Source organism: Eublepharis macularius, chromosome 1 (genome assembly GCF_028583425.1).
Source record: "Eublepharis macularius isolate TG4126 chromosome 1, MPM_Emac_v1.0, whole genome shotgun sequence".
NCBI lineage: Eukaryota > Metazoa > Chordata > Lepidosauria > Squamata > Eublepharidae > Eublepharis > Eublepharis macularius.
The window spans coordinates 81,430,508-81,445,511 of record NC_072790.1 but is presented as its reverse complement, the minus strand read 5'-3'; positions in this window follow the sequence as shown (position 1 = coordinate 81,445,511).

Sequence of the window (15,004 nt, the reverse complement as noted above, 5' to 3'; positions counted from 1 at the left end):
ATTGTTAGGGACTCCCTTAAAAGGGTAGTAACTAGTAACTCATATTCCAGATTTTGGGGGGGGGGATACAGAGCTGATTATAATTTTAGCAGGTGTTAAGCAGGGCAACCTGATATCACCAATTCCATTTAACTTACCCACAGATCACTTGATTCATAAGTTGGATTTGTTAGGTAAAGGGTATGATGTCAGTTAGTATATCAGTATCTGCTTTTGTGGACAAGTAGTGAATAAAGATTGGGAGACAATGAGGAATAATTTGAGAAAGGTGAGGGAGTTTTTTGACCACTTCCAATTAAGGATCCAGGCGAAGAATTGCAATGCTTTTGAAATCAGTCCTGGAAAATATTATTTTGTGGTTAATAATGGTGTTTGTTTGTTTGTTTGTTTGTTTGTTTGTTTGTTTGTTTGTTTGTTTGTTTGTTTGTTTGTTTGTTTGTTTGTTTGTTTGTTTGTTTGTTTGTTTGTTTGTATTATTCACCTTTCTACCTTGCAGGAATATAAATAAAATAACAATCATAAAATGAATAAAAGCAAAGTTTGAAGACTGCCTATAAACATAGAAAAAAAGTTAATTAAAAACAGTAAAAAATAAAAACATCTTCAGCTGTCTCCTGAAGTTCAGCTGTGAAGGAGCCAGGCACACTTCCCTGGGGATGCTGTTCCATAATTGTGCGGTGTGGAAAATTGGAACAGATTTTGCCAGATGATGCAGAAAAATATTTGGGGGTGAAAATTGATCTATGGACTAGTATTCAGAGTCCCTTAATTGATTCTTTCTTTAAGAAGTGGTTAGGTAGGATTGCTAATAGTAGTAGCAGTAGTGAGTGCCCTCAGGTCACAGCTGACATGGCAACCCTTGGCAAGGTTTTCATGGCAAGAGACTAACAGAGGTAGTTTGCCAATGCCTGGCTCTGCAATACTGGTCTTTACTGGAGGTCTCCCATCCAATTACTAACCAAGGCCAACCCTGCTTAGCTTCTGAGATCTGATGAGATCCAGCTCACATGGGCTATCCAGCAGGATTACTAGAGCAGCACTAAAACCCAGACAGAAGATGGAATTCCACCTCAAATTCAGTTTTGTATGGATCAAGCTATCTTTGCCAAAACACAGCCTGGGCAATTGTATGATATCATATGTTGCCAAGTAGACCCCCTCTCCTGCTTTAAGGCCTGCCATGAACTGTGTTAAAGTTTCCTGCGTTGCTGTTTTATTGCTGCACAAAGATTGCCTTGCACGTGTGTATTCTGATACACGTGTCAGTTTCCTGCCTGCGTGTCAATTGCCTTGCTGCTGTTATAGACTGTGCAGTTCCCTGACTCCATGTTTGGATAACTGCACAAAGGACTCTCTTTCTGGGCAGCCCTGCCCTGCCCTGTATCTGGACTTCCTAGTGTGTGTTTGGACTCTGTTACAAATGTGCCCCGTGCCTGCATTGCCATCTGCCATGGACCGTGCCTGTTCCCTGCTTTGGACTGTGTTTTAAGTGCTGTTCCCCCTGCCTCCATGGAAGCCTGCCTCATATGGGCCCAAGCCGCTGCTAGCAGCCGGGCGCCTGCCGGGGAAACCTCCAGCGAGCCTGGCTAGGCGCTCCCTGGTCAGTTCCCGCCTGGAGCCTCCCGCGGGTCGATCGCCGAGCTTGCCCTCACTACCGGGCAGCCTGCTATCCAGCCCCAGCTATGCCCAGCCGGCATCCATGTTCTCAGGCAGACAGAAGACCCAGGGAAGAAGACTGCTTTGGGAAGCCATTTCGGCGAAGCGGGCACACCACGTCCGCAGCGAGAGTACCTCGCCCCGCTCTGCATATCTTAGGAGCCGCCCAGGAGAAGGAACTAAGTGCCGACCATCCCAAGCACTTAGAGAATGCATCTCAAAGAAACCTCCGCATTCCAGAGCTGATGACATCAGGACAAGCCCTGTCCGCTGGAACATCCTTTCAGCCCGCTTGGATTTCCCCCTCCCTCTTTTGTCCCCTCTTCCTGAGGTGTCACTTATCGCAATCAGATTACCAAAGTGGCCCATCCAAGCCATTCAGTAGCCCATTAGAACCTTTGTTTTAAACTGTGAGAACCACCAAGTACAGCACCAGCCCCAGGGTACGTTTTGGGGTATTTAAGCTGGTCTCTCAGACCACTCGGTGCTCATGCCATCCTATCCAGAACCCCTCGCTGTCCGTCTGTGGTCCCAGTGCTGGCATTGGGCCACCCTCGCTGTCGTGTCTCTGCTTCGCTCCAGGATTGTGAGTGTTCCCCCTATCATCGTTGGGAACCAGCTAATGCGAACGTCTCTATATTTCCTACTCTGTATTTCTTAGGTCTTGTATGTTCTTTGTATGCTTGTGCAAGTTTAGGCTTACGCCACACTGAATACACGTGTTTGGAATCTATTTGTAGTCTGCCTCTTTTTCACTAGAGTGTCTGGGATCGGGACCTCCATAGACATAGGTTAAGATCCGCGCTAAATTTCAAGTTACAGACTGCTACAGCTAATTCCCCATTATAATAAAGAGCAGTTCTGGTAACACATAAACCATGAAGAAATATTTAAACTTGTCACTGTAGTAGCTTGTTGTATTTGTGTTGTGCTGAAGGCTTATACTACATTGGAATTGGATGGTCTGGCTATTTTGTTGCTACAAACCAACACGGCAAACTCCTTTGAAGCCTCACACAAGCCAACTAATCTCCACTCCAAAAGGAGATGTTTACATTTACTAGCGAAGGAATGTTTTGGTTGCACCCTCCCTCTCACGCCCTAATTGCATCTTCTCTCTCCTCCCCTCCTCCCCCCTCCTCTTCTATATTTGACCAGTTTCTGTACCATGCATCTGACGAAGAGAACTTGATTCTCGAAAGCTTATGCTACAATAAAATTGGTTCGTCTTAAAGGTGCTACTGGACTCTTTTTGATTATTCTCATGAATAGTTGACTTTGATGGACTGATTGTGTATAACTTTTTGTATATGTTTGCTTATTGACTATTAAGAATATTCTGTGAATTTTGGATATTTACTTGGATATCAAGCTTTGATTGTATGGTTTGAGAACCGTTCTGGGAGCTTTGTCATTCAGGATCAAATTTGTAGTAGTTGAGTAGGGGTGGGGGCATAGTCAGCATCAGCACACGGCAAGGTGGGGCAGCTGCCAGGGTCTGTGACTTGTGGTGAGGCCCACTGCTGCTGGACTCCCTACTCACACATCTCCTCTGATGCCTGCACTCACACCTTTCCACTGCCTACTTGTAAACAGGTCTAGCACCAGGGTTTCTGGTGCCTGAGGCTGGGGGGCAGCTTCAGGTCTGCTCTTGCCCCCTCGTGCGCATGGGCGCACGCACCTGGACTGCAGGGCGGCTGGACAGGAGGGCTGGCTGCTCAAACTGCCCTGGCACTGCCTCCGCTGGCGTGCGCTCCCAGTCAGGCACGGTGTGTGGCTGGGGAGGCGCACGAGCATCCTCCCAGCCCTCCTGCTCTGTTGCTCCGCATGCCACCCTGGACGCCTGCTGCACCTGGCCCGCGGCTGCTGCTCCTGGCCGGGGGCATGTGCTGGTGGCGGCGGCAGCGCAGGAGGGCTGGGAGGCTGCAGTAGCTGTGGGCCAGGCATAGCAGGCAGCCATGGCGGCGTGTGGGTGGCTTCCCATCCCTCCTGCTCAGCTGCCCACGTGCTGCTGCCGCCAGCTCCACAGTGTGCGCCCTTGACCCTGGCGCCCCCTCTGGCGCCTCAGCGCTGGAGCCGGTTGCCAGACATGCCTCAATGGAGGTTCCAGCCTTGCTTGTAAATCCTTTTCACCTCTGCTCCCAGCTGCATATGCTACCTAGCACTTCTGGAGAAGGGCACATGGATGGTGCACAAAGCGTCAGCATTCTTGGTGGCCATGGCAGTGTCATTCCTAGCTACATCCACTACTCAGCACTATCAAAGAAAGGGCATGCAGGGAGTGTGGGCAGTTGTGACTGCAGGTGGTAGGAGACCAAGACGCACAGGCAGGTGGGGACACATGGGTGGGAGGGCAAGAAGGAGACCCTGGTAGTGGGCATAGGGAATCCTTGTAACTCTCTGCCCAGGGATCCCCAAAACCTGGAACTAGTCCTGGGAGTTAACCAAGAGTTTATTGGCTGGAGAATGTGAGGGTGGTGGTCCAGGAAAGTAGGGCTAAGGTAGCATTTCCTGCTGGACTATTGTAAGTGTGAATTTGATAACTGGTTAGGTTTAGAGATGGGCACGAAGAGCAATACGAACAAAAAAAAGCCACGAACAGCCCAATCCACTGTTCATGAGCAAGCAGTTTGTGAGGCCCCGTTCCTGACTAACATGTCTTCGTTCCAAGCCCTCTTCATGCATTCATCAGCCATTCATAAAGCCAGCGAGTCTGGCGCCTTTCAATCAATTCCCCTGGCAACATAGGCATGGACTGTCTGAACTCTGTCTGAACTCCTTCTGGCTTTCCTTCTAGCTTGTAACCCCTCAAAGTAGCTTCCACCAGACAGTCCAGTTTTTGCCACTGTGAAAAGAAAATGACAGGAAAGGGAGGGACCCATGGATCATGGCTTTCCCAGGGTCCAATCTCTCTTAAACTTGGGGGTCTTCAGAGGACAGCGATCACTATGTCCCCTGCAAATTTGGTGGGTATTGGACATTGGGAAGGTCAGTTTGTAACCCCTCAAAGTAGCTTCCAGCAGACAGTCCAGTTTTTGCCACTGTGAAGAGAAAATGACATGAAAGGGGTAGACCCATGGATTCTCCTTTCCCCAGCTCAAGTTCAGCTAAGTCCTAAGGGGGCCATTCTGGCTCCCACAAACCTCCAACTACGAACATGTTTGTGAACATGTCATGTCCGTCGATGTTTGTGAATCCCTGTTCACGGATGGCAACGAACAACAAACATCGTGTTCAGGGTTTTTTTCCTGTTCGTGCCCATCTCTCCTTAGGTTGCCTTGCCAAGGGTCTGGTAATGACTTTTTTTTTTTTTTTACAGAGGACAGTGTTAGTAATAGATGGATTTTCTCAGGGATTGGTATGGCCAGGGGCCAATATAGTGCAGTTTAAAATCAAATATGACATTTACCAAGAATTTCTGGGAAGAGGTCAAGTAAATGTTGATAGGTTATGCTGTAAATGTGCCACTAGGATGGAAACCCTCTTGCATATTTGAGGACAATGCTCAGTGATATCACTTTGGGTGCTAGAATTGTTAGGCATAAGAAGATCTGTGAGCACCTTGCGACTGAGCACCGAAGACTGTATTGGGAGGTGTACCAACCCTGCTTGAGGGTGGAGGAAGGAGATTTACACAAACCGAATTTAATTTTTGTGAATGGGCACTGGGCCATCACAGTAGATGTTACTGTATGGATGGATTATATTTTGTATGGTCTGGCTACAGCAGCTAGCGAGAAAGTTTTGATGGATTGAATTGTCTAGAGCAAAGGAGGTTAAATTTTTTGGTAGCCCAATGCAAGAGGGAAGAGGGTGCAAGAGGGAAATAGATTCAGAAAATGTTGAGCTATTAGACCTGCTCAGTTTGTCCAAGAGTAGCCAGATACAGTTCACAAAACTTTTTGAGTAGGAGGACTATTCTTTATTCTTTGGACATTCTGTCTCTGTTTATGTATGGCTAGAGTTGATTTTTGCCTAGCTCTAAATCCCCATGAAGGCAGCAGCGTGAATGAACATGCAGTGGCAACTTCAGGATACACATGGCTATCACTAGAAAACAGATAAAGCAACCAAAGGTTGCATGCCACCCATGAACAAATGACCTGGAGAGGAAATTTGTTCTGCTTCTTTCCTGAGCAAACAGCTTTGGCATTAGGGAGTTCCTTCTCTGCTTTTAATGTTTACATAAAATCCACAGAAAAGCTCTGTAATGGACATCAGCCATAGTCTCTGAAGTTATCCAGTAAACCACATCAGTAAGATTATACTAGAAATAGGTATGATTTGGCTTGCTGCACATTCTATCGTTTCTTCACTCTGATAGACAGGCAAATACTGTCTAACAAAAGGCCCAGATTTGACAGATGGAGGGAGGTGGAAGGGAAAACCTATTGCTTTCCTTAACCCTGTAAGCTTATTTCTTCTTCTGTTCTTCCAATCCATCACCCATTACAGACTCCATTGGCTCATGCAGAGTGGATAGCCCAAGTTAATGGCTTGTTCCTTTCTCTAATGAAATTGTTTTTTAAAATGACCACTTCTCATGATTTAATTTCAAGGCCCAAGAATTCATCCTCAGATTCTGGCAATATGTTGTTAAAGGTAGAAAATTTGCTTCTAACTCAACATACAACTATAAGAGCAAATAATAGCCCAAGTTAATGGCTTGGGCTATTATTTGGCTAAAGCCAACCATGGTCGAATCCACATTACTCATTCTAAGTCGCATGTTCCCCGCATTCCCCACGCAATCCCGAGTGCCGGTCACATTACCTCATTAAACAGACGCATTTCATTCGCATTTCTCCCGAATATGTGGTCACAGGTTTTCAACAGGAGTTTCACGGTGGCCGTGAACGGGCCAATGCGCAATTTACATGGTTTTTTTAAAAACCACCCCCCTTCCTGTCTCTCCGGCCGTTCTGAGAGTTCCTATTGGCTGATTCAACTTGCAAGTGCTCCGTAGTCTGCAAAAGACTGTTTTTGACTTCATAGCATTGGATTTATTGATTGTGCTGTTTCTGAATCAAATCTGGTAGTTTGAAAAATCATTTTGGGGTGAATCCATCCTCAGAACGGACTCGCAAAACTTCCTTTTTAATTGCTTTTTATTTTTTTTATTTTATATTACTGTAATATCGAAATTACAAAATATCGAAATAATGACACTCCAGGGAAGTGAAACTTCAGTAAAATTCAGGCACTGAACTGTCCTGCATAGGAAATGCCCATGAAAGCTTCCCACATGCTTCCAAATTTCCAAAAAAGAAACGAGAGAGAGCCATCAGTGCTGTCAGTGGGGGAAAGAGAGGCATCGTTATCTTCAATGATGTTTCTTTATAAGGCAAGATCGAAATAACGGAAAAGTGCGCTCAAAAAAATAAAAAAAATGGGCGGGGAAAAAAAGGTCCCGCCCAAAAAAGCGTTTTTTTAACAGCCGTGTGACCGGAGGGACGCACGAGAAAGATGGATTGGAAGCAGGAATGTGAACGAAGAGGAAAAAATCACGGATTGGAGGCAAACGGAAGATATCCGATAAACATGCGGGTAATGGGTGAATGTGGATTCGACCCATATCCTCTGATCATCTCTTTTTTTCCTCCTGAGGAGCATATTAAGACACCCATAAAGAAGATTTTTTATAAAAGATGTTCAAACATTGTTAACATCTGACAGAAAGATTTCCTTAGCAACCTTGAGTAGTACTGAATCTGCCTCGTAAAACATCCCATACTGTTGGCTCTTGCCAGTTCCTTGTGTTATATGCTGTTTATGCCTTTTATAGCATTGCATATGCATCTATTGGCTTTGTATGCACTAATGCTTGATTCATAATTGTCCTTGCTTTTCTGCACTACAAACATAATTGCACATGGTGCCAGCACACTGAGTACTAGCAGTATTGCCAGTGTTGCGTAGTGGTTAGAGTAACAGAAGTGGTTCAGGACTTTAAAGCCACCAAGACAATGATGAGATTGTCCAAGAACATTTAATCCTAATATAGTGTACTGTATTTTCGATTTGGTTCTCTGTAGACAAAGTGTATGATCTGGACATCAAGGAAATTTCCATGTTGCTATTGTCATGGACAGAGCATTACCTGAGGTAGTTTAGGCTGACAGAAACTCAAAATCTCTCTGGAAGAGTAGCAGGAGAACCAGTTCTGCCTCCATAAGATGGTGGATTCCCAACAGTTCTCAGGAAGTTCTCAGTTACCAAAGATAGGTACTCCTGCTGAAACCATGAACTATGGAACACAAAGCTGATCCGAGCAGTTGACGTAATCACTCCTAAGTGAACACTTTCCTCTCATGGAGACTGACAAGCTCCATAGTTTACAGAGGAACTTCAAGCAATGGAACAGTTGGACAGATGGCTAGAATACAGGCTGATTTGAGAATACAGGAATCCTGACATTCATATTGTCCTGGTTAGATGGGTATGAAGATTTAAGTGTGAATGTCCATCTGCATGCACAGGCAAATAAATGTGATTTCATTTACCTTTGGGCCACACAGCAATATGCGAGGAAAATGAACATGAGGATCTGTCCATTGTGCTTGCACACAGCATTCAGTCTCGGATTGTCCATTTACAGCACAATTCTAAGCAGAGCTACACCTTTTGAAGTCCAATGCATTTTGAAAGGTTGTAACTCAGTTGTTTAAAATTACACTGATAGAACAGCTGTTATATGCACATGCAGTACCTTTGCTGTGCAAGAAAACCAATTGTTGGATTGGGACATAAGAAGTACTTCACTCGCTTTTCAAAAATTTGCTCTATAAGTAATCCAATAAAAAGTCTCAGAGATATTATATCTCCCCCAGCATTACCTCAATTGTAGTTAGAATGCAGGTCAGGGTGGAATCTACAGTCCACTCCACTGAAAGAAACCAAAGAGCTGATAGTAGCCCTAAAGATTCTCCTTTCTTCTGATGACTTGATATCGTTCAAGAGAGGCAATTACAATGGACTTTACAATGCCCTAAACAATGTTGTTTCTTTATGTTTTCAATATATCTGCATGCTGATTTCAGTAAGAAAATATAGATTCCTGCTTTGTGCCTCAATGTATCATTGCAATCATCTTGTACATATTAAGGCTACATCCTACAAGAGGTTTATCTATACAATTATACAAAGATTTATGTAACCCTTGTACACTACCTAAAGTAGAGACTGTATCTATTGTATGTGCAGGAGTATCTGTTTTGCCACAGCCATATACTAGGAACCACCAACAGCCATGGCTTTCCAGTGTTTGTACACAGAATGAAGCATATGCACCATGTGCACACATGGAATTGGTACATGTATATGGTACAAGTTTTGCCTGCTACACCCATGAGCCACTACCTGCTAATGCTATTCTAGGAGAAGTCTGCACCTCACTTGGTGAACATTCAAGCCTCCTTAGGGAATGGAGTGCAAATCATATATGCTAGATTAAAGACTACCTGCAGCTTCTTAGCTGAAGAAGTCAAATACTTTGGAGACATTTAAAGATGTGAAGGGGGCTCGCAGACTTAACTGAGGGCTACACTGTGGAAGGGAGGCAAGGCTGGGGCACAGGGCAGACAGCACATTCTCAGTAACTGGTGCACACCAGGAAAGAACAGCAAGAAGTGAAGAAGAGACTTGGGTCTACTCCAGCAGCCCCTCGTGGTCTTTGCGCCATTCTGGTTTGGTGACCAAGGCAGTTGGGATCTGGGGGAAGCTGAATAGTAATACAGTGGGGCTGGCCATTTCAAGCTTCACCCTGGGTGGCAGGGACCATCAGGGTCAGGCCAGGATGGGTTCGACACCCCTTGCCATCCCACAGTGCCCAGCAGGCATGCTGGGGAATTAGTGCTGAGTGGCAAGGGGCCATTTAACACAGTGGATCTGTTGCCCTATGCCATTCCAATGCGCCAAAGGCTGGAATCCATATTTTCTCTCAAAAGACAGTGTATTGTATGTTCTTTGCATGGAGGCTGCCAGCCTCGCATTAGCCTGTATGGATGTAAGAGAGTGTGTCCGCATCCTGAGAAAAATGACGCAGAAAAGAGTAGAGCAAAAGCACCATCAGAATATGTACAACTGTGATTAGCAAAGATTTAAGTATCAAAATATGTGATCAGATAGGCCAATGAAGGCATATGCAAGATGACAGGAAGAGGAAGTTGCATCAGTTTGGAGTGATACAGAAAACGGAAGACTCAATATAGGATGGAAAATTTACCCAGTGAAAAGGATAGCCATTTCACGCCCTGTGATAATACCTTGAGATTTCTGATTACTGTTTTTACCTGGCTAGTAAAATGTTCATCCAAGTTTAATCACCAATCCGGTTGGTTTGCTTGCCTTAGGACTGAGAGGCAAGTTTCCTGAAAGAATGGGAGAGATATCCACTCCACCCTGCCCCTTTTACACACATGATTTTTTTAAAAAGGCATATATAAAGAGAGACAATTTACAAACATTGCTTATATACACCATTAAATAAATAATTTAGCACAAGTCCATAAGATCTTCATAAATAACCATGGAAAAATTGATGCAGGGATCTCTCAGTTTTCAACCTATGCTGTATATAAATATGACATGCATTAAAATTCTCTCTCAACATCTCTTCCAAGAAATACCAGCATGCACAGAGGACAAGAATATAACTAAATGTTCTACTCTTGCTACTGTTGTATTTTGGGTTATAGTAAAAGTTACTTCGAGTTGTCCCATTATATGACCTACCGAATGCCTAATTTCTGCATGAAACTTTGGGGGTGATTTATTAAATATATTTTATTTTTTTCAAACTGTTAAAGAAATAAAGATGACACCAGGAAATGTTATTTTATCATGCTTTCTCAGTTATTCCTCTTTTTCTCCCAGGTTGTAGAAACAGCATTTACTAGTTTTGCTCTAGTTGCAGACTTGTAATACGCCATTTATTACACAGAAAACTAATCAATTTTATTATTGATTTGAGTTAGAGTTCCCAAAGCCCTATCAGATCCAGCCTTCTTTTTCTACAAATATAAATAACAAAATTACTCTTTCTGAACTTTACTGTAATAATCATTGGCATTAGTCCTACAAAGATTCAGATGCACACTTTGGTTCCTCACAGAGATCCAGATTTAAATAATGCTAAATATACTAGTGAATAACATTTGTACAAGCTTAAACTGGGAGATCTACCCGGTCCATAGAATTTCTAAGAACTCTCCAGCTGAGAATCCTAGTCCCCTCAAGCATTTTCAGTTTCAAATGTATTCTCTTTTGGCCAGTGATTGCTGTCAAACTAGTTTTAAGTGTGTAGGATAAACATATCCTTTGGCTTCTTTACAAGAAATGCTCAAACCAGATATTGCATTTCCTTCTTTTGTTAAATGAAAAACTCACATTTGGGGAAAGTATGTGCAGCTGTGACACTTTTGCTTTGTACAGCATTCATATATGGTGATGCTGTGAACATCACAAATATCTTGTTTGGAAATTTGAGTGTGCCCTGCTTATATTGCCGGTTTTTATGCAAGATGATCACTCAGACTCTCAAACTACCAATGTTCAATATTTTAAAGCAAGCTAAATGTCACATTTGTGTTTTGTCTTTGCATTTGTGCAGTTGGCAGCATTTGCTGTTATAAACATTCTCTTGTCCTTAAACAACAGAAATGGCACCAGAGGCGTTTTTTTAAATTCCAAAAATAACTAACTTGTTTATTTAACTTCAGAGGGGAAAGGTGAGTGAAATCAGGGGTTTATGTATATCAGAGGTAAAATCACAATATGAACAGACTTCAGTTCTTATGCTCTTCATAGATACTTAAAAGGCTCATGTTTTGCAGTTTTGGTTCCCTTGTTTTTCCCCAAGCATTCTAGTAATACTTCCTTTTAGTATTCTTTTTCGCTTCTGAAGTTAAGATTGCTGGTACCCACTTTCTAATACCCCTGTTCTTCACACACTAGTGCTTTCTTTCGTCGTTAACTGAATCTGAAGGTCTCCACAAGCAGTTTCCAACCACACCCAACAAGGGATCTCTTCACTCTCCAGAGCTACCTCCCTGTTTGACTGGGGAAAATCTCCTCTCCTTAGAAGATCTATCTCCTTTCTCTGGCCCATTTGAGAGTCTGCACCTACTTCCCAAACCTCCTTGCCAACTTTTCCCCAGTTCTCCTGACATTGTTAAATCTGCGTTAAAAAACACACAAAAAACTAGTCTCTGTTAAGACTCCATCTCCCCCAACTCTTCACATTCAATTCCTCTCAGCTAGGGCTGAAAACAGACCCTCCTCTTTCCAGCTCATGCTACCCACTCAGATCCCTGGGAGTAGCCTGTACTCAAAGCTCTCTGTTTCTGTGAGGGATTAACCTTTAACAGTCCAGCAGCTGTGTGTGAACAGCACTTTCAGGCTTTTAAAAAGGTGCAATCCATCACAGCTGTTACATTAAGAAGCTGCTGTAAGATCAGAATTTATTGTATTTCTGACCAAGTCGGATCAGCCCCAAGGTCAGGGGCAGGGTATAGATCATTTGAACATGAGATTTATGTTGAATGTTTGCTTCTTTCATACCTATACAATTAGGCAGCCTGCTAGGACTGGCAGCTGCTTTTGATGCATGATTAGAATCATGTGTCATGGTGTTGTGATGCGTGGCAAACACTGATGTTTGCCATTCAATGCTTTTCCCCATGTGAACCCATGGTTCTCACGTTGGAAGTATAAGGACACAAAAACATAAAATATCTGTGATCTGATTTAGAACATTTAATAATTAACTTCATGCCATGCTCAAGACTCAAGCATGCAAAATGGGCAAGCCAAGCAAAAATGACTAGAAGCCAAGCCACATGGCTTCCCTCTTGTCCCTTGCCAAGTAAGGCAGACATTGGTGCTGAACAGTCACCGGGAATCATTTGGCACACCAAGAAAAACTAGCAGAGATACACAATGTGTTGCATCAGAAAAGGCATAGGAGGCAATAGAACTATTTGGCACTCTATGGCAAGCAGGCAGAAGTGCAAAGTGGGTACAAAGACTTGCAAATGCCCCCCCCTCCCAAAACTAGGCAGCTTCATACAAAATACGGATGTGCAGCCAGAAGTGTGTTAATCCAAATCTAATAAAATTATTTATGATACGTGCAGCAATCAGAAACATTTGATCTGACAGCTACTCTGGCAGCTCAATGCCTGCTATCTGCTTCACCGGCAACAAAGGATGGAGGGCCTGTGGTGGCAAGGGGAAATAGTCTTAGCATCGGTAGATAAATGTGACAGGGATATTAGGAAGTTCCTTCTGTCTGGCATTTTTGTGCTCAGTATTTCTGTGCTCAGTATTGCTGCTAAGCAACTTAAAATCTCAGTGGCTTTGAGAAGGCTTTCTGGTTCTATATAAATATTCTGTTTGGCCAAGCTATTCTATTATCTGGGACTGTGTACATCTCAGACTGGCAGGGAAACGGCTCTGCTTGAATCTGCTGAAAGCAGAGCAAGACAGGCTGGTAGGAGAGAGCAAAGACTTCCACCCAAGAGATAGGCAGCTCTCGTCAGCCTAGCACCCCTGCAAGGGAAAGAAGCAAAAGATTGGACTGTACAGGTTGCCAGCCAGGTAGAGCACATAGGAGGGACAGAGGTCAAAAACTATGGCTCAGCCCCCCACCCCTTGACAGGAAGGAGCATAGCCAGCCTATATACCAAGAAGGAGACAAGAAATGCTTTGCTTGTAACACTGGCAGGCAGGCCTACAGAAATGGGGCCAGATTAGATCATCCTGGCAACAGGCAGACTCAGCTAGGGGAAAAGGCAGAAACTAAAGCTCCTCCCTCCCAGACCCATAGCCAGAAAATTTTTGTTAGGGGGGAAATGAATACAGTAGTGGACTGCCCATCATTACTTATTTACTTTATTTATAGTCTGCCTTTCTTACTGTGTGAAACATAATCAAATAGCATGAAATCTATTAACTTGCATAAGTCTGTTAATTTGCATACAACAACACAATAGGACTTAAATTACAAAAATTAGAAAAATGAAAAAAGTATCAGATTCCACACATGGAATAGTCTGCACGAAGAGGTCAGATTCTACCTAATGGAATGGTCTGCCTGAAGAGGTCATGAAAGCTCCCACTCTCCTGGCTGTCCACAAACTATGAAAAACTAAATTATTCAAGAGGGCTTTCCCCCATTGTTAATGGGACTGTGCTGTAGCAAAGTGGTTAAGTGGTTTGGCTGCGAATCAGCACTCTACTGGTTCAAATCCTACTACTGCCATGAGCTCAGTAGGTGGCCTTGGGTAAGCCACTTCTCTCAGCCCCAGCTCTCCAGTTGTATTGTGGGGATAATAATTACACTAACTTGTTCACTGCTCTAGGTGCGGCACTAAGCTGTCTAGAAGAGTGGTATATAAGCACAGTTATTATTATATGGTTCATAAAGATGCATTGGTAAAGGGATAAGGGCTATAGACTATACTATTATGTACTGCCTATTGTTATAAGTATGCACCTACTGGATAGTTTCTGCATGGTTTAATATGTCATGGCAACTTGCTTATGTTTTGTTTCAGCATTGTTTTTAGCTCTGTATTGGATTTTGGCTACTCTTCATTTTTCTGCATTTTTATTGACTGTCCCAGCCATTGATCATATTGATTTATTGGGCCCCTGCTTGGGGTCCAAATTGGCCTTGTGAGAAGTGCGGGAGTACTCTCGGTGTAGCACGATGATGTCATTCATGGGAGTGGCATCGCCATGTTGCCATGGGAGCACACCCTGGAGGCCTGTTCCCCCCCCCCCCGACTTCCCCCTTCCCTGCCAGCCAGGTGAGCGTTGGCAGGGAGGCAGAGGGTAGGAGCAGGGAATCCCCTGCCCCCACCAGGGGAATGGCAACCCTATGTCCAGTCTAGTTATTAAGATAACCATTTTTGGACAAGACAATACAGACGTTATTAAATTGATGGCAAGTGGGACCTCTTTAAGCTGGGTGGGAATGTGTCCCGCAACTCCTGTCCCTTCCTTCAAGGCAGGAAGGTGGGTACTGTTGGCTGTCACCGTATTACTCCTCAGTGGGACCCTCAGTTGAGGAGCCGTAGCGGCTGCGGGATCTTCCCCCTCCCCCTCCTCATGTTGGACAGAACAAGACAGAGAGACAGAAAGATGTATTGAAAAACAACAACAAAACCATTGGAAAAAGATGGACACACAAGCCTACAGGTGGATGATGATAGAGAAAGGAAAATAGAAAACAACATAGTTATTGAAAGAGAAAAAAAGACAGCTAGAGATGGAAAGAAATAATAAAGGACAGATATATATGTAGAAAGAGAGATTCAGATAAATAGTGGTGGAATCACATAGA